This window comes from Aotus nancymaae, unplaced genomic scaffold, assembly GCF_030222135.1.
Source record: "Aotus nancymaae isolate 86718 unplaced genomic scaffold, 86718_ANA_hifiasm-v0.15.2.pri h1tg000014l, whole genome shotgun sequence".
NCBI classification, from domain to species: Eukaryota; Metazoa; Chordata; class Mammalia; order Primates; family Aotidae; genus Aotus; species Aotus nancymaae.
Genome location: NW_026988425.1, coordinates 61,581,820 through 61,606,007, shown reverse-complemented (window position 1 = coordinate 61,606,007; position 24,188 = coordinate 61,581,820). Strand labels below are relative to the sequence as shown.

The window sequence follows — 24,188 nt, the reverse complement described above, 5'->3', positions numbered from 1 at the left end:
ACACTATTTATTGAAGAGATTACCCTTTTTTCTACTGTGAGTTCTTTGCCCATTTGTCAAAGATCAGGTGACTATTGTCTTAGTCCACTTGTGTTATTATAACTAAATATCTGATACTAATTTATTTTGAAAAACAGAAATTCATTTCTGATAGTTCTGGAGACTGGGAAGTCCAAGATCAAGGCACCAGCATTTGGTGTCTGGTGAGGGCCTTCTTGCTGTGTCCTCACGTGGCAGAAGGCAGAAGAAGGGCAAAGGGATGGATTGCTGTTTCCTTACACGGAGGTAGAAAAACAGAGCCTGAACTAGTTTCCTCCAGCCCTTTTATAAAGTACTAATCCATTCATTGGGTTGGAGCCCTCATGACCTAATCACTTCTCAAAAGGAAGTAATTAATACCACCTCTTAATACCACTATTATAGGAATTAAATTTCAACGTGAATTGTGGAGAGGACACACTCAAACTCTAGCAACCATAAGGGCATGGATTTATTTATGGGCTCTCAATTCTATTCCATTGTTCAATATGTCTGTTTTTAATGCCAGTACCATGCTGCTTTTATTACTATAGTTTTAAAAATATTTTGAAATCAGGTAGTATGATACCTCCAGCTTTGTTCTTTGTACTCAATATTAATTTGGCTATCAGGGCCTTTAGTGATTCATACAAAATGTAGGATTTTTTTTCTATTTCTGTGAAAAGTGTCACTTGAATTTTAATAGAGATTGCAATAGAAATCTATAGATTGCTCTGAGTACTGTCTTAGTTCATTCATTCTACAACAAAATACTTTAGACTAAGTAATTTATAAACCACAGAAATTTATTCATCACAGTTCTAAAGGCTGAGATATCTAAGATCAAGGCACCAGAAGGTTCAGTGTCCAGTGAGGTCTTGCTCTCCACTTCAAAGATGGCATTTTCTCACTGTGTCCTCACATGGGGGAAAGGGAAAAGGGTTACTTCAAGCCTCTTTTATAAGACCATTAATCTCATTCAGAGGACAGAGCCCTCAGGACTTAATCACCTCCCTCAGTTTTCAGTGTATCAGTCTTTCACCTCCTTAGTTAAATTTATTCCTAAGAACTTTAGGGTTTTGAGGCTATTGTAAGTAGGGTTGTATTCCTGATTTACTTTTTAGATACTTCCTTGTTAGTGTACAGGAATATTACTGATTTTTAATGCTGATTTTGTACCTTTCCTAAATTTATTGGTTCTAACAGTTTTTTTGGTGGAGACTCAGGGCTTTCTACAATATAAGATCATATCATCTGTTAACAGAGGCCATTTAATTTTTTTCTTTCCATCTTGGATGTCATTTATTTATTTCCCTTGCCTAAGTCCTCTGGCTAGGACCTCCGATATTAAATACAAATGGTTAGAGTGGGCATTCTTGTCCTATTCATGATCTTAGAGAAAAGGCTTTCAGCTTTTCACCATTGAGTCTGATGTTAGCTCTGGGTTTGTCATATACAGCTTTTATTATGTTGAGGTACATTTCTCCTATACATAATTTGTTGAAAGCTTCTATCATGAAAAGATGTTGAAGTTTTCCAAATGCTTTTCTGTATCTATTGAGACAATCATATGATTTTTATCCTTCATTCTGTTAATGTGGTTGATACGGTTTGGATCTGTGTCCTCACCCAAATCTCACTGTAATCCCCAGGGTTGGAGGTGCGGCCTGGTGGAAGGTGATTGGATCATGGAGTGGTTTAGCACCATCCCTGTGGTGCTGTGCTTGTGATAGTAAATTCATGTGAAATCTGGTTGTTTAAAAGTGGTAGCACCTCCTCCCTTTCTCTCTGTCTCTTGCTTCTGCTCTAACCATGTGATGTGCCTGCTCTCCCTTCACCTTCCCCCATGATTTTAAGTTGCCTGATGCCTCCTCAGAAGCTGAGCAGATGACACCATCATGCTTCCTATACAGACTGCAGAAGTGTAAGCCAATTAAATTTTTCTTTATAAATTTCTTAGTCTCAGCTATTTCTTTATAGCAATGCAAGAACAAGCTAATACAGTAGCTAATCACGTTTACAGATTGTGTATGTTGAATCATTCCTGCATCCTAGAAATAAGTCCTGTTTAATCATGTCTGTGGTTCTTTTAATGTGCTGTTGAATTTGTTTTGCTAGTGTTTTGTTGAGAATTTTTGCATCTTTGTTCATGAGGGATATTGGCCTGTAATTTTCTTTTCTTGTAGTGTCTTTGTCTGGCTTTGGGATCAGGGTAACACTGGTCTCATAAAACTAGTTTGAAAGTGTTTCCTCCTCTTCAATTGTCTGAAAGAGTTTGAGAATAATTCACGTTAATTCTTCTTAAATGTTTGGTAGAACTCACCAGTGAAGCCATCAGGTCCTACACATTTCTTTTTTGGGAGTTTTTTGATTACTGATTCAATCTCCTTACTCATTATTGGTCTGTTCAAATTTCCTATTTATTTCTTCATGATTCCCTGTTGATAGGTGGATTGTGTGCTTTTAGAAATTTGTGAATTACTTCTATTCACTTTTTGCCATATAATTGTTCACAGTAGTCTCTTATGATCCTTTGTACTTTTGTGATATCCATTGTAATATTTATAATTTTATTTGGATCTTCTTTTTTCTTAATTTGGTCTAGCTAAAGGCTTGTCAATTTTGTTTATCTTTTCAAAAAACCAACTCAGTTTCATTGATCTTTTCTCTTGTTTTTCTAGTCTCTGTTTTGTTAATTTCTGTTCTGATCTTTATTATTTCCTTTCTTCTGCTGACTTTGGGCTTAATTTGTTTCCTTTTTCTAGTTCCTTCAGATATATAGTTTTTCTATTTGACATCTTTCTTTCTTAATTTAGGCATTTATCATTATGAATTTCCCACTTAGAACTAACTTTGCTGCCTCCTAGTCTCTTTCTGGGAGTTACTGGTGTAAATGTCCTGCACTTGGTGCAGCAGGAAACCAGGGCAGTCTTGGCTCAAGCATAAAGCCTTTGAATGCTGCTCAGTTAGGGGGCCTCCTCAGCCCCATTGTTCTGAGAGGGTGAAGGTGGAGAAGGGTCATGTGAGAAGCATATGCGGTTTCCAAGAGAGGCTTTACTGGCTTTATTCTTTGACTTAAAATCAGTGTTAACAACCTACAAGAGGAAGAAAAAGTATTGTCTTTTTTTGTGACAGGGTATTGCAATGGCACACTCATGGCTCACTGTGGTATCAAACTCCCAGGCTCCAGTGACCCTCCCACCTCAGCCTCCTAAGCGGTAGCACCTACTCCATAAGTAGCTAGGACTACAGATGCATGCCACCTGTAGATATTTTTATTTTTGTTTATATTTTTTGTAGAGACAGGGTTTCACCATGTTGCTTAGGATAGTCTCAAACTCCTGAGCTCAAGTAATCTGCCTGCCTTGGCCTCCCAAGGGAAAAAAAAATTTTAATTTTGATCAGGTTGTAAGGTCTTAATTGAGTCTCATCAATGCTTAATTCTCTGTTTCTCCTCCAAATACCCATACTAACACATCTCTGGCACTAGATAAAACCTGGAACATAGATGCAACTCAGGTGAAAATGGAGGAGTGAGAGGATCAGAACTAACTGGGATTTGTTTTCACTTCCCAGAAAAATTAGGGCTCTAATTAGAAAAAAAATTAATGTTGTATTTCATACACAGCTCAATTTTATGTAATGCAATGCTACCCACTACAATAACAGTACTGTAGTCTTAACATTTACTCTAGTTGTTTAAAAGTCATCCATCTATTTTTCTCCTATAAAGATATATTTGAGCTATATGTTGCAAATATTTCCTAAGAACTTATTTAGGCTTGATTATATTTTGAAAGTTCTAGCTCTAGCAAAGTAAAACAACTTGATTTATCAACATATGACAACCATACTATCTAGAGTCCTGAAAAAGTTGGGTTATTTCATAGTAGGACTTGTGGAGCTCAAGGGATAACAGGCATCTGGACACAAGCAGCAAAATAGGAAAACTGGGATAAGGGATCTGACATTTCTTTCTTTTATTAAAGATCATGAAGAAAGACCTGAGCTGGCTCACGCCTATAATCTCAGCAGTGTGGAAAGCTGAGGCAGGCAGATTGCTTGAGCCTAGAAGTTTGAGAACAGCCTGGGCAACATGGCAAAGTCTCTACAAAAAATACAAAAGTTAGCCAGAAGTGGTGATACACATCTGTAGTCCCAGCTACTCAGGAGGCTGTGGTGGGAGGATCACTTGAGCCTGGGAGGTTGAGGCTGCAGTGAGCTGAGACTGTACAACTGTACTCCAGCCTGGGTAACAGAGTCAGACTCTGTCCAAGAAAAAAAAAAAAGACAGTAAAGAAAAAAGAATCTTTTCCCTCAAGTTTCTGACAACTTTGCCAACTTCGCTTTTCCTCTGATAACGAAGAGCCCCTGGTAGAATTCTGAACTTCAGCTACAATGTCTATGTGGCACACACTGTGGAGAGGAATTATGACAGTCTTGAAATAGTCACTTTACCCCACTGTTCCGGGGGTTTTCTCACTCTTATAACTTAAGGTTTCATTTCATTTCCTTGTCAACATTGGCCGCAGCCATTTCCATGCTCTTAGTACTCTTCAAAATCTGTAGAATCACTTTGGTGACAGAGCAAGACTCTGTCTCAAAAGAAAAAAAAAGCAAGACTGCAAGAGTCTAAACAAACTCATAACCAACCATAAATATCTCACCCTAATTTTTTAAGACACACAAAATCCTTGAAAACATAAACTTACTGATAGGATGAGTTTTCAAGAAAATAGTAACAATGGGATGCTAAGCTCCAAGCAAAATAACATAAAATATACAAATTACATTCAGATGCCTAAAGCTAGCAGTGATTATGACAACATTAAATTCAGAAAAATTACTCATGTATTAATATTATCAGTCTCTGCTTTCGGAATTTCTTGTCCATTGAAGATTTGGCTTTGTGGTTTCATTAAGTTCTGTTTCTTACACTCCATTAGTCACTCAGAATAATGCTATATTTTAACTTACCCCATGGTTTGCTACTATGATTCCTCCCAAATTTTCATTTGTTTTGCTTTTTTATGTTTATTTGTTAGACAGATAAATACATTAATTCAGCACTGAAAACGTCCAGATTTATAATAATGAAACATGTATATTAGTATATACTTTCTTATTAAAGATAGTCCCTATTGATCCATATTCTTTGACTCAGTAATTCTATAAATTTAATCCAGAAGAAATGATCAGAGGTGCACTAAACATTTATGTACAAAGTAATTTGTTATTATTTATGAAAATCAAAATTAGATAGAATCTGAATAAATGATAATGGTTTGTCAAATAAATTATGAAGAAACATAAATGACCAAAAAACTATATTTTCTGAATGCTCACATATATGTGTTAATGCATAAAAAAACTACACAGACACAAAACTGATAAAAACGGTAACTTCTGACGATGAGAAATACAGGAGAACTTTAATTATTTGAGACTTTTTAAATGAGAAAACAATGCTGTTTTACTTGATTTAATCTCTAAAACACACATAAAACTATTATTAATGTTCTACAAACCCTACATAAAGAACCAGATCAAAGAAAATAGCAATGAAAAAAGCACATCCGTAAGATGAAATATCATATACCTATTAAGATTAATGTTTCTGGATACATTTTAGTGATATGAGAAAATGTTCATTATATATTACTAAGCAGAGAAAAGGGAATAATAAAATGTTCTGTCTACTATGAATATCTGTGTGTGTCCCTAAATAGGAAAACAGAAGAAAGCACATCAAAATACTAATAGTTGTTATATGTGAGCTGTGAAATAATGGTGATTTCTGTTTTCTTTCTGTATTTATTTACTTTCTAAGTTTTCTATATTTTTATAATAAAGGTAAAAATATTTTAAAGCCAAATTATAAACTGAGTTCTCACATCTACTACATAGTATGTTACCATCAATTCCGAGGAAAATATTCTTTCTGTTGTGGATATTCATCATGGAGACTGTATACAGTAGATGATGCCCCACGATTCCACTAAGTAGAAATTAACAGTGGTGTAACACCTGCTGGAATGTTCTGTCAGTTCTACTAAAAGCAAAACAAACCAAAAAATGGGAAGGTAGACTAGAGATTCAAAGAAGGGAATTTTCTTAACAATAAAATTAGCAAGCACTTATTAGACATCTTCCTGACCTTGATATACAGGTACATTCTGAATGGCAACTCACATAGTACTGTTACACCCTGAAGATTTTAGGTTCACCAAAGGTGGAAATTCCTAACAAGGGTACTAGTTTTCAAGGCAAGATAAGAAGAGCTCTTTTCGAAATATTTTTTAAAATGCGAAATGCAAATCAAAACCACACTGAGATACCGTCTTTTGCCAGTTCGAATGGCAATCATTAAAAAGTCAGGTAACAACAGATGCTAGAGAAGTGGAGAAATAGGAACACTTTTACACTGTTGGTGGGACTGTAAATTAGTTCAACCATTGTGGAAGACAGTGTAGTGATTCCTCAAGGATCTAGAACTAGAATTACCATTTGACCCAGCAATCCCATTACTGAGTGTATACCCAAAGGATTATAAATTATTCTGCTATAAAAACACATGCATATGTATGCTTATTGCCACACCATTCAAATAGCAAAGACCTGGAACCAACCCAAATGCCCATCAATGATAGCCTGGATAAAGAAAATGTGGCTTATATACACCATGGAATACTATGTAGCCATAAAAAGGATGAGTTCATGTCCTTTGCAGGGACATGGATGAAGCTGGAAACCATCATTCTCAGCAAACCAACACAAGAACAGAAAACCAAACACCACATGTTCTCACTCATAAGTGGAAGTTGAACAATGAGAACACATGGACACGGGGAGGGGAACATCACACACCAGGGCCTGTTGGGCGGTGGGGTTCTAAGGGAGAGAGAGCATTAGGACAAATACCTAATGTAGATGACAGGTTGATGGGTACAGCAAAACACCATGGCACATGTATACATATATAACAAACCTGCATATTCTGCACATGTACCCCAGAACTTAAAGTGTAATAATGAAAAAAATAGGACAGTCTTATCTGTCAAGCAAGACACCTATGTGGTTTGCTGGTCAGCAGACCGGACTAAGTCACTCAAATTATTTTCTGCCCTATCACTATAGAGAGGAAAATATAGCCTAATGTTTCATAACCTAAACAACACATTTATAGGTTGGATTTTCAGGTAGTTTTAAGTAAAAAGTAATCTAGAGCAAAGATCCTCACATTTGGTATTCTAGAGAATCAAAGTCTCTTGAATGATTTCAATAGATTTTATAAAACTCTCAAACCAAACATGTTTAACTCACTTTAATTTTTTAATGTTAATATACGTATAATGCAGTTCATTTAGGAGTTTGTATGTGTGCATATGCATATTATCTGAATAGACTATGTGTCAATTCACATGTGTATGCACAAACACACACATACACACAAACAGAAGTTGCTGAACACTGCAGTACACAGGATATACACACTGGGCATTTCATTACCATCCAAAGCAGAAGCTTCAAGAATCCTCACTTGTGTAGACCCCTTCCAAGGCCTTGAGTGATTCCTAGCAATGTGTCTACCTGACCATAGGTCTTGATTAAATTTGTAAAAGAAGACATTTTTATATTTTCCTACTTGAAGAGATGCTCCAATATTGCATATGCTTTGGACCCCAGAAACCTGAACCTATCTGTGAGTAGGATTAAATATAAGGAAAAAGAGCAGACAAGAAGAGGTAATGGCATAAACATTTACTGAGTGCTAAATATGTGTGAGGCCCCATGAAAGGCATTTTGTACAAACCTCACAGAATCCCAGACCTTCCATTTCCAGCTTTGGACCCTGCCCCCTCACTTCCTGGCTCAGTGTGAAGTCAGTTCAATTGAATTATGAGGCTGGTTCACAGCTACCCCTATAGGGATGAGGATAATGAGAAAGAGAAGGAATGTTTAGCCCTGCTTCAATTCCTCATTGTCTTCCACTTCCCTTCTTTGGTTGCTTGATAACATTGCATTTTATTTATAATGCTTTCTTCTTTGCTTTAATGTGCTTTTTAACATATTTCATCTGATTCTACTATCACCCTAGAAAATAGAAAGGTATTCTTCAAGCCATTTTACAGACAAAAAAAAACCCTAAGTTTTAGAAATGCCAGGTGGATGGATAAAACTCATAAGGCAAATAACACAGTGTGATCACCAGAATCCAAACTTTATGACCTCTCACTTAGTGATCTTACCCTGCCCCATCTCTTGAAACAGTGTGAGAGGCAAAGGGTAAACAGACCTTCCTTCGACACTGGGTTACTGCAGTAACTGCCTTGAGGCTTCCCAGGCAAAATCAGTGTGGCCCACAGCTACAGGAGATCAAAGGAAACAAAACCATTGACACCATCATCTTTTCTTTTGACTTTCATTAAGAGAGCATCAACAAGCAAGCCCATGGATCTAACCCAAGGCCAATGGCAGGCACTGAAACTCTAAATCTCTGTCTCTAAAATAAATGCGTGGCCTCTGGCTCCACCACCACATCCTCAAAATCTAAGCTTTTTCAACTGGCTTCCACAAGCTTTCTCCACTTATTCCCTTCCTGTAGTCACTGTGGTAATTTTTTTAACGCCTGTTTATAGACTCTGATATAATCTTCTCACATGTGAAATCCATAAAAGTAGTTATAATGTCAAAATAGAGCCACTCATCATCATTCAATTTTCTTAAAATAGAGGAAAAGTTGAATGTGAAGATGGTCAAAGAGGTCACCTTGCCAGCTTGCTCAAATTCTCCAACTACACAAAGTTATTTCCCCTCCCTGACTCAAAGGAGTTCTTGTGGGTTTTTTTTTTCCTTTTTAATAACTCAAACTGGGTCAACAGAATGGAAAAGTAAAGGTGAACAGACATAAAAAATTAGTTCCAGAGAACATGGCCACATTTCTAGAATGAGCACAATATAATAATTGCTTATGTATCTTCACCTCTTGTTTCTTCATTACCTCTTTATAGTCAGCTTCCCTCTCACTGTCTACTGAAAGGGCACACTTTGGAGTCTTTATTAGCCCTTCCGACAAACCAAATTGCTTATTGTCTCAGTCCTTTTTCTCTGCTTTCTCTGCATGGCTGTTATGGTCTAAATGTTTCTGTCTCCTCAAAATTCATATGTTGAAATCCTCACCCCAGAATGACAGTATCAGAAGGTGGGGCCTTTGGGAGGTGATTAGTTCACAACAGTGCAGCCCTCATACATAGAACTAGAGCCTTACAAAAGATACTCCAGAGGGCTGCCTTGCTTCTTCCACAATGTAATCCCAGCACCTTGGGAGGTCAAGACAGATGTATTGCTTCAGCTCAGAAGTTCAAGACCAGCCCGAGCAACATGGTGAAAACCCATCTCTCCTAAAAATACAAAAAACTAGCCGGGCATCGTGCTATATGCCTGTGGTCCAGGCTACTCGGGAGGCTGACGGGGGAGGATCTATTAACCCCAGGGGGGCAAGGCTACAGTAAGCCATGATTGCACCATTGCACTCCAGCCTGGGTGAAAGACAAAAAAAAAAGAAGGCGCCATTTGTGAATCAAAATGCCAGCCCTTGCCATACACCAAATCAACCAGGACTTGATCTTGGACTTTCCAGCCTCCAGAACTGTGAGAAATAAACATTTGTTGTTTATAAGCTATTCAATTTATGATATTTTGTTATAGCAGTTAAAATAGACTAAGACAGTGGCCCTTCACTCCACTGATGGGCTTCGGAATTTCCCTTCTTGAAACTCTCCATGCCTTTGGACTTGGGGATATTCCAGGGTTTTGGGTTCTCCTTGCTTCTCCACTTGCTGCTTTTTTTCCCCTGGTCTACTTGCAGGTCATTCTGCTCATTTCATCCCCCATTCTGTTTTGCTGCTTTTCCCATTCACGTTACAGCAATAACAAAAAAGGATTTAAAAACCCACAAGCCACTTCAAATCCCATCTGAAAGATAAGTCACTTGCTCCTGTTTGCAATATAAGATATTTTAAGGGTTGAACTTAGATTCTAAGACTCTAAAGTAAGTCATGGAGATGCATTTCAAAATGCCATGCATTTTCCTTGGGTTGAGACATGCATAGTCTTAGGCTGAATGAGGTTGCCCAAGGAATCAGAGAAGACTCACAGAATTCACTGCCAAAGTATTCCCCAAAGTGGGAACAAATAGAGAAACTTTTTATCTCTGTCATTATAGGCTACATGACAAGGACTCAAGGTTCAAAGGGCCATCTGCTTAATTTTATTCTCCAATAACCAGACTCTTGTTGCTGATCAGTCAAAAGCTAAATTGATACATAATTAAAAGCATCTTTTGCCTGTCAGCACTCCCTGATAATCAGCATATTTGTCTAATAGAAGGGCAATGTAATTAAAGAAGTTTTCAATAATGGAATCAGAAAATCACAGAGAGGTGTGCTTACATATAGTGTGTCCTACTTAAACAAGGCATCCCCTAGAGTCTCCACATGTCACAAGGTCAGGAAGAAAAGCAGTGGTCATCGACTAGATGCTCGATTGATTTAATACAAATGGAAGTAAGTTTTCTTGCTTTCCCAATAAAATATTCATTGAATATTAATAAGTAGAACTTATTAATATTCAATGAATATTTTATATTCAAAACTTAAATGTCACTTTAAGTTTTACCAGGCTCCTTATGATTCATCCATTAAACAAGCTACTTAACTGACTGCTGAAAATGCATAGGCACTATAGGAAATGTAAAAGTAAATTAGAAATACGTCTTCTGGTCAAGAAATTGACAATCCAGTCGTACGATTAGATTAGATATCCTCTTAAATAACCACAATATAAGTAGAAAGTAAATTATGTAAGAACTGCTCAGAGAAAATACTGTGTGCTAAGATTTTTTTAAAAAATTACAGTGTACAGAGATTACTTTTAGTGCCAGGAAGTAGAGAGCTATGGAGGAAGAGAGAGACTAAAGAAGGAAATAGCATTTGATGTGCATTTCCTATCCCAATTCATTCGTTCATTTGAGAATTACTTATTACTTCCTCACAAAGTGTAAGGATGTGGGGAATACAATAGTAATAAAATACACAATGACCTAGTTCCTTGTAGCTCTGAGTCTTATCAGGAAAGCACGTACTATATAAGCAATTGCAAGAACATTGAGACTCGCCAAAATATCATGGTGGGTATTGTAACCTGGCAATATTCAAGCAGTCTTGCATTTCCCCAGTGACCCACAATACATTCTTGTGCTTCCCTTTCCCTAGCTAGGAAGCCTTGGAATCTGGCTGCAGGATTGAAAATGTCAACCTACAATACAAAAGACTCATTTATAAATCACAGACAATATTGGTGTTTTATCTACCAAGAACCCCCACCTCCACTGAGGAAAAAAAAAAAAAAAAAGAAACCAGGGCAGGCAAACAGATGTTAGTTACTCAGCCGACCATAAATGTAGCCTAAATAAATAAAAACTAGGTATAATTCTCGATTAGACATGATAATACTCTACACAAAAGGCAGAAAACATATTATGTGTTTTTATTAAGCCCCTTAGATTGTTGGCAAAGCGGCCTTATGTTGGGTAGTTGAGACAACTCATCTAGGGCACAGCCCCATGACTGTAGGTAATTAGAGAAGTTGGCTCCTTTTATGCCACATAATACTCATATTCATTCATTCCAGATAGAAAAACAAACTTGTCAGGCATGGTGGCTCACGCCTATAATTTCAGCACTTTGGGAGGCCAAGGCAAGAGGATCACTTGAGCTCAGGAGTTCAAGACAAGCCAGGGCACCATGGCGAGACCCTATCTCTATAAAAAATAAAAACAGCTGGGTGTGATGGCATACTCCTATATTCCAAGCTACCTGGGAGGCTGAGGCAGGAAAATCCCTGGAGCCCAGGAGGTAGAGGCTGCAGTGAACTGTGTGCATACTACTGTACTACTAAGCCTGGGTGACAGAGTAATACCCTATCTCAGAAGACAAACAAGCAAACAATAAACATTATTAATACAGACAGTCCTCAACTTACAATGTTCAACTTAAGATTTTTCAACTTTGAGATGGTATAAAAGCCATGTGCCTTCAGTAGAAACCATACTTTAAGTAACCATACAACAATTCTGTTTTCACTTTCAGTACAATATTCAATAAATCACATGAGATATTCAACACTTTATATAAAACAGGCTTTGTGTTAGATGATGCTGCCCAACTGTAAGCTAATGTAGTATTCTGAGCACATTTATACCTTAAATATCTAGTAGTAGGCTAGGCAAACTATAACGCTCAGTAGGTTAGGTGCATTAAATTCATTTGACTTTGCATATATATTTGCATATATATATATATATATTTCTACTTACATATGTGTTTATATTTTCAACTTACAATGGGTTTTATTGAGATGTAACCCCATCATAAGTCAAATAACATCTGTAGATAATTTTAAACAAATTGTTTATTTTAATGGAGGTTCCTTTATAAATGCTTGTGATACACTTTCTTAAAAATAAAAACCTCTTTTTTCCAGAAAGCCTCAATCTACTTCAAAAACTTCATGTGCTTACTTTTTATATTTACTGATTTGTTTTTTTGTTTGTCTATTAATCCAGCAAACATTTAGCATGGTGTGCTAGACACTACCGATGTAGTTACAAAGATGAATAAAACATAGCTCTTGCCCTCCAGTATAAGCAATAAAATCCTAGAAGAGGAAGAAATCAACATACACAACTTAAACAAGGGACTCCAACTGAGGCAGGTTTTAAAGGGAGACAACAGGCATTACTGGGCCCTAAAGGTGGCAGTGGGCATGCCAGGCCAAGGTAATGGCTAAAGGAAGACAGTCCAGAAATTGCTCAATGGGAAGAGCAATTAAGACACTTTCATGTTCAGCGCTTGATTAAATTATATATTAATGAGATTTTGTTTTCCTGAGTGCGTCTTGGTGGTTTTTTACTAGAAAGAAGCTAAAAATAGAAACACATTGATTGTGGACTTTAAGTGTTCTCTTTAAATAAAACCCTCCTAGAGGTCCCATCTTCATTTTGAGTTTCAAGGCTGATTAAAGCCCTGTTTATTAAAAGCAGGTCTTCTCTACAAGGGAAGGCAAACTCTTAATTCAAAAAAAAAAAAAAGTGAAGATCCAGGGTATAGTGAGTGTTTTAATAGCTACACAGTTACTTACTAACCACACCCAGAATTATCAACAAAACAGACAATTTTATGTTGGTAAACAATATGAATCAGTTACTTTTAGAGCCCAGTTTCTGTAAGAGAGAGAATGTGTACTGTCATAAAATAATGACCAATGTGGTTATCACCACTTTTCATTCCTACATATCAATATTCTTGGCAAGTATCATCTGATGCAATATATATTATTCTGTCTAGAGAGGCTAATGATTTGACACAAATACCTTAACTCAGGATAGCTGAGACGGTGCTGGGTATAAACCAATGCTCAGTCTACCATTTGACTTCCAAATTAGTTCTGGACAACACTTCCACAGTGAGCTACAAATCAGAGAGGAAATGAACTCTGCATTATCTCACAGCTCATCCAAAACACCTCAACACAGTGTCACCATTCCTTCCAACCTGGAGTGATCAAAGACCAAGGTATCTCATGAATTTAGTGTATTTCATGTTGAAACAGTGACTTTCTGCTTGGAACTGTGGAGAATTCCCCCACCAATCTCTTCCCATCCCTCAGGATGTAGGAAGTGCCCTTTCCTTCTGCTATCCTTGCTGAGAAGGCAGAACATTCTTTTGTGAGCATTAATTTCTTTTTATTTATATATATATCTGCATACATATATTTCTACTTATATATGTATCTATACCTATTTATATGTATAGATAGATAGATAGATAGATAGATAGATAGATAGATAGATAGATTTTTTTTAAGTTTTTTTGAGATGGAGTTATGCTCATCGCCCAGGCTGGAGTGCAGTGGCACGATCTCAGCTCGCTGCAACCTCCACCTCCCAGGTTCAAGCGATTCTCCTGCCTCAGCCTCCGAAGTAGCTGGGACTATAGGCATCCACCACCACACCCTGCTAATTTTTCTATTTTTAGTAGAGACAGGGTTTCACAATGTTGGCCAGGTTGGGTTCGAACCCCTGACCTCAGGTGATCCAACTGCCTTGACCTTTCAAAGTTCTGGAATTACAGGCATGAGCCACTGTGCCCGGCCTAATTTATATATGTGTATATACTTTTATATATGCATATATACTTTTATATATGTATATTCATTTTATACACACACACACAGAGATATATTATGATGGTTATGTTTAGGTATCACCTTGACTAGATTAAAGGATACTATTATAGCTGATAGAGCATTATTTGTGGACATCTCTGTGAGTATGTTTCCAGAAGAAATTTGCATTTGACTCAGAGGACAATGTGGGCAGGCACTATTCAATTGTCTGAGGGCTCAGATAAAGCAAAAAGACAGAGAAAAGTTGGATTCACTCTCTTTCCGGGAGCTGGCACACTTTTCTTCTCCTGCTTTTAACATCAGAACTTCAGGTTAGACTCCAGGGCTTGCACTAGCAGCCCTTCAGATTCTCAGGCCTGCATTCTCAGAATGAGTTACAACATCCATTTCCCTGATTCAAGAGCTTTAGGACTTGCACTGAGCCACACTACTGGCTTCCCTGGTTCTCCAGCTTGCAGATGATATATCATGGGACTTCTTCACCTCCATAATTGCATGAGCCAATTCTCCTAATAAATCCCCTCTTAGATAGATGATTAGATAGATAGATAGATAGATAGATAGATAGATAGATAGATAGATAGATGGAAAGATACATACATACATAGATACAAACATAGATAGATTCGTTCTGTCTCTCTAGAGAACCCTGACCAATATACATGCACACGTATGTTTTTATGTATTTACATACTTATATATTTAGTCTATTTTTTTATTTTTTAAGGTATGAATTTAAATTAATCAGTTTCACTTTAATTCCTGGTTTACCTGAATCCCACAATCTTTTTGTTTGATTTTTATTATGATTCAATTAGAAATATCTTAAAATTTCTCATGTTTTTTGTTTTTTACCAATATACAAGTATGCTGTTTAATTGTCAGATACTTCAAAATTTTCTAAATGTCACATAGTTATTGATTTCTAATGTAATTCTGTTGTAGTCAGTAAGATTTCAATCTTTTAAATTTAATTATTTTATGTCTCAACATATGATCTGATCTGTCTTGGTAAATATTCTGTGTCCTCTTGCAAAGAATTCTTATTGTGAAGTTGTGAGATGAATTGTTCTATAAATGTCAATTTGATTAAGATGGCAGTTTTGTTCAAATTACACAAATTCACATATGTGATTTGTGTTCTTTGTGCTATTATTGTCATGTATTTTAGCACTACTCATGCTATAAATCCCAAATTAATTGTTAATATTTTTACTTTAGTCAGTTATCTTTTAAAGAAGAAATGAGAAAAAAAGGTAGTTTATATTTACCCAAATATTTACCTTTTATGACATTTTATACATTTTCATGTGGATCCAAGTTTCCATCTGATATCTTTCTCTTAGGCCTGAACAACTACTTTTAGTATTTCTGCTGATGATAAATTATCTGGGATTTTGTTGTTTTTAAATGTTGGTATTTCACCTAAATTTCTAAAGGATAGTTCTTTTAGTACTTTGAAGATAACATTTTATTATTCTCTGGCTTGCATTGTTTCTCAGAAAAAAATTAGCAATAACTTTCAACATTGTTCTCATTTTTATAATGTATTTTTTCTCCCCGGATAAAGTTTTTTAATTTTGGCTTTCAGCAACTGACTACGGTGTGCTTTCATGTTTTTATTTATGCTTATTCTACCTGAGGTTTGCAGATACTATTAGATCTGTTGGTGGATATTTGTCATCAAATTTGGAAAATTATGGTCATTATTCCTTCAAATATTTTTATTAACAAATCTCTCCATCCTCTTTTTCTGAGAATCTAACTACACAGTGTTTTGTTGCTTGATATTGTCCCATAAGTAGCTGAAGCTGAGTCCATTTTTTAAAGTTTGTTTTTCTCTTTGTGCTTCAGTCTAAACATTTCTAGTGACTTGTCATAAAGTTATCTTTTTTTAATAGTCTCCAATTTGCTATTAAGCCTACCAGTGAATTTTTCCTTTTAGATAACAACTTTTTGAAGTGGTGTTTTCATTTTTTAAGTAATTTCTCTTCTGAGATTTTTCTTTTGTTGACCCATTAAACTCTTTTCTTTTAAATCATCTGACATTATTATAATATAGTTTTTTTCAAGACTTTGTCTGATAATTCAGTTATCTATGTCATCCCTGGGTCTGTTTTGTTGACTGTTTTTTCTCCTAGTTATAGTTATATTTTCCTGTGTTTTCATTATCTAATGATGTTTATTGTTTGTTTGGCATTGCACATGTGACATTGTTGAGAGTTTGGATCTTGTTGTTTTCTCTTAAAGGTAATTGAATTTTGTTCTAGAAGGCAGTTAATTGATAAGTGGATCAGTTTTATCCTTCCAAGGTCTTTGCCAAAAGTTTTGTTAGGGCAGGACTAGAATAGCCCTTACTTTAAGGCTAATGTAGCTCACTCCTTTCAACTAAGTGTCTGATATCCTCAATGAGATCACTCCACTCTGAATGTTAGGAATCCCAACATCTCCCAGCCCTATGTTTACAGCCATTCAGCTAAGAGTCTTCAGTAATTATTTTCTGCCAGACTGGCAGAGTCTCGTCTACACATTGCATAGTAAGCCACAGACTCAGAGAAGCCCATATTTAGATATCTAATACTCCTTCTCTGTACAGCATCCTGCATTCTAATACTCTAACCTGCTAGTTTCAACGCCTCCAAAATTTGAAATCTATTTCCTTTGTCCAGTAAGATAACTGTTTATTGTCTAGGATCATCTTTTATATGTTATATCATTTGTAAAGTGCTCCAAGACAGAAGGCCAGGGTGAATATGAGGCTCGCCTTATTTGTTTTCCATCTCTCAAGGACCACAGACTAGTGACATCTGTTTTCCAATGCCTGAAAAAGATTGCTTCAAATATTTTGTTGATTTTTATATCTGTTAATGGAGGGAAGGTAAATCTGATAATCATTTCTGTGTCATGGATGGAGCTATATGCCATAATCATTACTAGAAGTTTACTTGAGCTAAACTCCTCAAGTAGAAGGAAAACACACACACACATACACACACACAAGAACACAAACAATCAGTAGTTCCCTCTCAACAGAAACTCAAATATCTAAAGCTTTCCAATGTCTGAAATTTGAGACCTACATATTTCCAATCATGACTGAATTACAAACACCGACCCAAAAAAACAAGCATTTACTGGTGGCCACAATTCTTGCTTGGTTTTAGAAAGATGAGAAAAAAAAGAAAAAAAAACTATATCTGAAAAGATGACTTTCTATGGCATGGAACTACAGAAATTTGACTACCTGGATTGTTGAGCTTGTGCTCAACAATGTGCTCCTGTACATGACTATCATTCCACATATGTGCCTCTCTGATAACCTCTAAAATGACATTTAGCCCATTTCTTGAGTCAAAGTGCCACTTCTCTGGAGATCAGAATCTCTTATGGCAAAGTCATCATATAACTTATTATCTAAACTGGGACACGTTGACAGTTTTAATAATCATGCAAGCACAAGCGTCATGCAGCATGACATATGGTCACCCTACTTATATCGTGCTGGCGAGGAAATAGTCATAAAATGGTTTCCTGCTTGAAGCTGTGGAGGAAGGAAAGGAAAGTGATTCTAACACTTCTTTAAACTACTTATACTCAGCATGTTATAGGAAAGTCTTTTACTGTTTTTTCTTTAAAGAAACAGAGGTCTGAGGATGTTCATAATCTACCAGATTTAAGTGGTCAGTTGTCAGTTTCCTTTACCTCGGTATATTCTCTGTCAGGTTATACTTGATAGAGTATTGTGTCATGTTTTGAAAGATCACTTCACACTAAATGCGGGAATTGCCATTGTGTATATGCTGCACATGTGAGTGAGGGGATAAGGAGAGAAACAGGGAAAGAGAAGATACAGCGAGAAAGAAAAATATATGCATTGCCATTTTTCTTGATAGGTATATTAAGCTGATTTCATCTTGTCCCTAGAAAGTTGGAGAAATGGTGTTCAGGTCCTATTGAACCAATTACATTATTTGTTCTATTCTATTCATTAATTAAGGGCTCTTGTCTGATGCAGCAAAGTAAAAAATCTTACTTTATTAAAGGTTTACTTCACTGTGATTAGTGTGAATGCTAATCAGCCAGAGAAGAAAAGGAAGGAAAGATCATTCGAGGACTAGAATAGTTTGTTAAAAGGAATAGCTTTATACTAGTCCTTGAAAAAGACTTTATCCATGTTCTGTTTTAAAGAGGTTTGCAATATAAAGCATCCCCAGCTCTCTTCTCTTGCTCCCTTTTATTTAACAGTTGTTCCAGAACATTTTACAGCCATTCAGCTTGGTTTCCATTGATTTCTTTGACTGAACTGAGAAAATATCACAAAATGTTCTCATGCCATTGGGGCATTAAAGAGAAAGCACAATAATGTTCTGGAAATGTTTTTAAAACCTTTGTCTTATAGTCATGGCCAGATAGAAAATGTTTTTAAAGGAGAAATAAACAAATATCTTCTGTAGTCTTTCTTCTTAATTAAATGGATAAGAAACAGATAATGTTCTCCTTATGGATAGTATAAGTAATTAATTAAGTATCCATGGCAGATTTCTCGCAGCAGCTTGATTGGTTTGATGCAGTTTGGGCATCAGTTTTTTTTCTTTTCCATTTAGGTTTCTCCTGTCTACATATGCATGCAGTGATTAAAAAAAGAAAAAATACTAATGCACTGCAGTGATTAAAAAACAGACATTGTTAAAATTTCCAGAGCTCTGTAGCAGACATTTGTTTGCAGTACAGATATTTGAGAGCTGCATCTCAAATTCTAGTACCATACAGATGTATAAATACTAAACAGAACATAAATCACCATAGCTTTAAGATACGTTATGAAGATTCTATCCTTAAAATTTGAATTTTCAGCAATGAAAGAGACTAATAAACTTTCTTTAGTTAGTCTATTAATATTGATGAGAAAGTTATTCATTTGTCCTAAATCAAATACAAATTGGAAAGAACTGGAGGCTTTCTCAGAACCAGGAGAAGAAAAAGAAGACAAAGAAGACTAGAACCAATATTTCTTTTAGTCCCTTCTAGCTAAATGTTTCACCAGGACCTTGTCAAGAATTGTTGTCAAATACCAGTTGGCTCCACCTTTAAATATATCCAGAATCTGAGCAACCTTATTATCACCACTGCCTTCACTCAGTGCAAGTTCTCAACTACATCCCTGCAACAGCCTCTTAGTGATCTATTTCTAATCCTTAGTCTCTGCAGCCTAGTCTCAACCCACAGCCAGAGTAATCATTTTTAAAGTAAAGCAGTTATTTTATTTCTCATCTGCTCAAAACCTTGCAATGGCTTCTAGTTTCACTTAAAAAATAAAAAAGAAAGAAAAAAGAAAAAAAGAAAAGAAAAAGCTACAGCCAGAGCAGTGGCTCATGCTGGTAATCCCAGAACTTTGGGAGACCAAGGCAGGAGGATCACTTGACCCCAGGAGTTTGCCTGGGCAATATGGCAAAACCCTGTCTCTACCCAAAAAAAAAAAAAAAATAGCCAGGTGTGATGGTGCACACCTATAGTCCCAGCTACTCAGGAGGCTGAAGTGGGAGGATCACCTGAGCCTGGGAGGTCATGTCTGCAGTGAGCTGAGGTCATGCCACTGCACTCCAGCCTAGGTGACAAAGCAAGATTATCTCAAACCAAAATAAATAAATGAAAGTTTTCATGATGGTGTATATGGTCTACATATACTGCAGCAGAACCACCACCACCAGTCACTCAATTACCCTACCATATGGTCCAGTAACCAGATTCATGTTTATGCATATAGCAAAATAGAACACTTCCATCAACTAGATTATACGACTTTAAGGAGCCAGAAAGTCTTCCTCACTTTCAAACACTTGCGCCCCTCTTGCCAACGGATAATAGAATTCAAGCAAGGGGCTCCTTATGTTTGACCTTATCACTTTAACCTTTGCTGAATAGCAAACATCCTTTAGAGGGACAAAAATGTTTATTGTTAGAAATTTTCTGTATTTAAGAATATATTAATTTCTCATACTCTTTTTGGCAGTAAACTTTGATAGAAAAATAATATAGATGCGGCAGTAAGGAGAGAGAAAACAGATAAAATCTTATTGAATAAAGACGCAGAACACACACAGTACAAACTTCAGTTCCATAATAATTTTACAAAGGGCTAAAACAATACTTAAAATTAAAAATGTAACGGTCTTTAAAATATTCACTATCAAAAATATTAGTACATGCTTGTTGTAACAATTCAATTAATACAAAAATACATAAGGAAAAAAGTAATTCTTACTTTCATCTCCAACTATATTCCCATCCCCATCAAGATACATTATTTTAACAGTTTAGTGTACATCCTTCCACTGAGACACATTTAAATTAAAAGTATACCTCTGATACTAAATGAATTAAAATTCACAATCAATTCCTTTTTACCATTTACTCAGGCTAAGGCTGTTTTCCAAAAATAAAAAAAATTTCTAGGATATTTGAAGATACTTATTTGAAGATAATTATTTTATTAAAAAGAAAGAAAAAGGATTCAAATGCAAATGATCTTTCATTACATCTCTCACTAAGTCTGACAAACTCTAGCTTATTAAGCAATTTTTTGCTTCAGTTTGAGATTTTTGTCGAAGGTCATGCATTCTTCCAGAAGAAGAAAATAAAATGCTGTTTTCCCAGTGGAAAATTTGCATAAATATTTTCCTTGTTTTTTCCATTGAAAATATACTTGGAGAAATTAATGATGATTTCTGTGGTTGTTTGCACATGCCTTGTGCTCAGTAAGCACTCATCATAAATATTTCCTATGACATATTCTTGGTTTTACAGAGGAGAATACTGAGGACTGGAAAATTCAAGCACTTACCTGAAGCACACAGTAAGTGGCAAAGCTAGCACAGAGAGACAGTTTAGTCTGGGGAAGCACTACAGTACTATGTGGTAGTTAATAGGCTGGGACTCTGGGTCCAGTCAAAATAGGGTTCAAATCTCAGCACTGCTATTTAATGTTGGATATTAGCCACCTCCCCATCATTTTAAACAATATTAAATAACATGTTTAGAATCACAATTAAGGAGTAGAAATTACTAACAAGGAATTTCCAAAACTCAAAAAGGGAGTAAGTTCAGACCAGTGTTTTTCCAACATATAAGGAAGTGTCTGCAAAATATCACATTCAGCTTCTAATTTTTGTGGGTTATTTTGTTTGTTTGTTTGTTTTTTCATTAGATCTTTATATTTTCAAAATTGTGTTTTGGATTAAAATATTTTCTTTCTTCCTTTTCATTTTCTTTGTTAAAAACAAAGGGAAGGAAATGCTTGTTTTCTTTTGAGAAATATGGAAGAATACAAATTAACGAAGTTGCTACAGTCCACTCAGCAGAGTATAACTTTATATACCTATAGCCTAGTAAATGACAGTTTTGGTTTCTTGGAATAATGTTAGAATATGAGAAAAGAAATAGAAATCAAGAGCATGGTTAGAGCCAAAACAAAACAAAAGTCAGAAGGCAAAGTGCTGGACTGAGATGGGGTGGAAATTAAGCAGACAGATGTAGCAGAACCATATTTAGAAATGAGAGGAAAATATCATCTCTCACTTATCCCTTCATAGAGTTTATAATCTAGGACGAGATGACAAATGCGTTCTCTATGTGTAAACTCCATCTGATTGATGGTAGCTACCTAAAATGTTGTGCTGAAAGGGATGCTAAGGCTCTTTTTGGAGGCAGAAAGTATTACGAAGATTCTTATTGTCTAACCTCATTTTAAAATAGGGAATACAACATATATGTGATGCATTTGCTACCTTTTGGCCAGGCAGACAGAGGAAATGGGACTAACAATCACCAGCACTTGCTTTTCATCAGGTGCTTCAGCCACAATTGCTTAAATCCTCATAAATCCAATGAGGTAAAAGTTACCATCTACATTTTACAGATGAGGAAAATCCTTCTCTGAGAAAACAACTGGTTGCTATTTGGAGAAAGAGAAAAACAATGACTTTGCAATGGAGGGAAGGGAAGGCAGTGAGTATATAGATGACTGTTTATACATAAGAAAAGTGTGAGTCAGCTACAGCCATTCAGGAAGAGCCAATGTACACTGATGTCTTCCTATCCCAGTTTTCAACGTTTCTTATATTTAAGTTTCACAAATATTTTGCAGTCTAAATTGTCTCATTCTTCAAGTTTTGCCATTATACTAATTATAACCTCTTTATAAATGATAAATAACATTTCCCTTTGAAAATTATCTTAGAGTTTGAAAAGGGCTTTATTCAAACTCTCTGATTACTACTCTTAGACCACAAAGAGATTTTAAAACAATAAAAAAGAAAACATGCTAGCCCAAGAGTATAGACCTCATTAACAGTCTCAGCCTTATCAATAAGTTACCTGTATCTTGGATTAGTCACTCTCCCCATCTAGGCCTTAGTTTTCCCCATAGGGGATTGTACCATACCCTATAAGGTCTATGCAGACTCCCAAATGCTGTGATCTCTACGAGTTCAAAATGCAATCCTTACTAGAAACAATTAAGAGTGGTTTTACAATGAATAATAATGTTGATTGGAAACAATAATTTTTTTATTTCTTTTTTCAAATCATATAAGACATTTTCAGACACAGAACCTATTAGCTGAAAGCCCCTTGCTGGGCCTAAAGATCCAAGGGGAGTCATTCGTTCACTCATTTGTGTGCACTGAGCACTGGTTATGAATAAGGTGCTGTGTAAATGTGAGAGAAATTTAAAGTTGTATAAGTATAAATTTGCTCTAATGACTAATAAATGTACTTAAGTAACTAAAACATAGAGCAGAAATGAAAAAGAAACACTAGAGTTATACAGATAAATTGCTATGAAAGGTAGGAGAAAGAGTATTTACCTCTTGTGGAACTATGGAAGGAGCCAAAGAAGTCTCCATAGATAGAGCCTTGTGAAGTGGGCTTCAAAAATAAGTAAGTCTTAGCCAAACAGGGAAGAGTGTGAGGAGGAAGGTGATGCAGGCAGCTGGTGTGCCATGAGCAAAGCGAGGAGGTGGAATAATGCAATACATAAATGGAGAAGATTTTAAAATGTCCATTTTGGCTGGGTTGAAAGGTCCAAGAGGGCAGCGATGGTAAATGACAGTAGAAGATAGTATAGTCATTCACGCCAAGCACAAGAATTAATGACTTTATTTTCTAAGTTCAGTCCTTTTGAGCAGGAGAGTAAAAATCTTAGCCATCTGCCAGATTAATCTGGCAGTAGGATGCAAGATAAAGGCAGCCGAGAAGATCCTGAGTACAGTGAGGTCACTGAGGAATGACTTCAAATTCTAACCAAGAACTAACAAATGGCTGAAGCATCATCACAGTGAGAATGGAGAAAAAGGGGCAGATGCAAAAACTAGTAATAATCACAATAATAGCTAACATCTATTGGTGTTTACTACGCATCCTGTACTGTTCCGAGACCAAGTCATTAGCTCATTTAATCTTCACAACATTCCTATAAAGTAAGTTTTATCATTTCAGTTTTACAGTTGCAAAATGTGAGCAACAGAAAGATTAAAACTCACCTGAGGTCGCCCATTTAGAGACTCATCTCTGGGTCCAGAGTCCTGTTGCTTAATCATTCTAGAATGCTGCTCTCCTGCAGAAGTAAGATTGACATAACTTGACCACTGCTTAATGATCCTCTCAGGGAGTCGTTGGTTGTATATGTAATAAAAAATAACAAGTTGGTAAATAAAATATGTAACAAGTAAAATAAATATACCCAGCTTACCTGTAGCATTTGCTCAACTCTTTAGAAATGTATTACCAAATGAACAACTCCACCAATCAAATCGCAGTTCCTCTCAGCCCCACCTGTCATTGAATGTGCTGTTGCTCCCGAGGTGAAATATGTGAGAAATTCTTTTTTAAAAAATTTAATAAGGGAAAAGTGTGTCTACCTCATC

The 24,188-nt window shown here is 36.1% G+C and overlaps 1 long non-coding RNA gene across 1 annotated transcript in view; it reads right to left on the bottom strand.

The window, feature by feature from the left end:
• The window catches only part of LOC135274795 (uncharacterized), a 359,643-nt gene that overhangs the window by 152,256 nt on the left and 183,199 nt on the right, over positions 1-24,188 (bottom strand). The window contains exon 2 of the long non-coding RNA XR_010342535.1: positions 23,805-23,878. This is a non-coding gene — a long non-coding RNA (uncharacterized LOC135274795). The remainder of the gene's footprint in view (positions 1-23,804; positions 23,879-24,188) is intronic.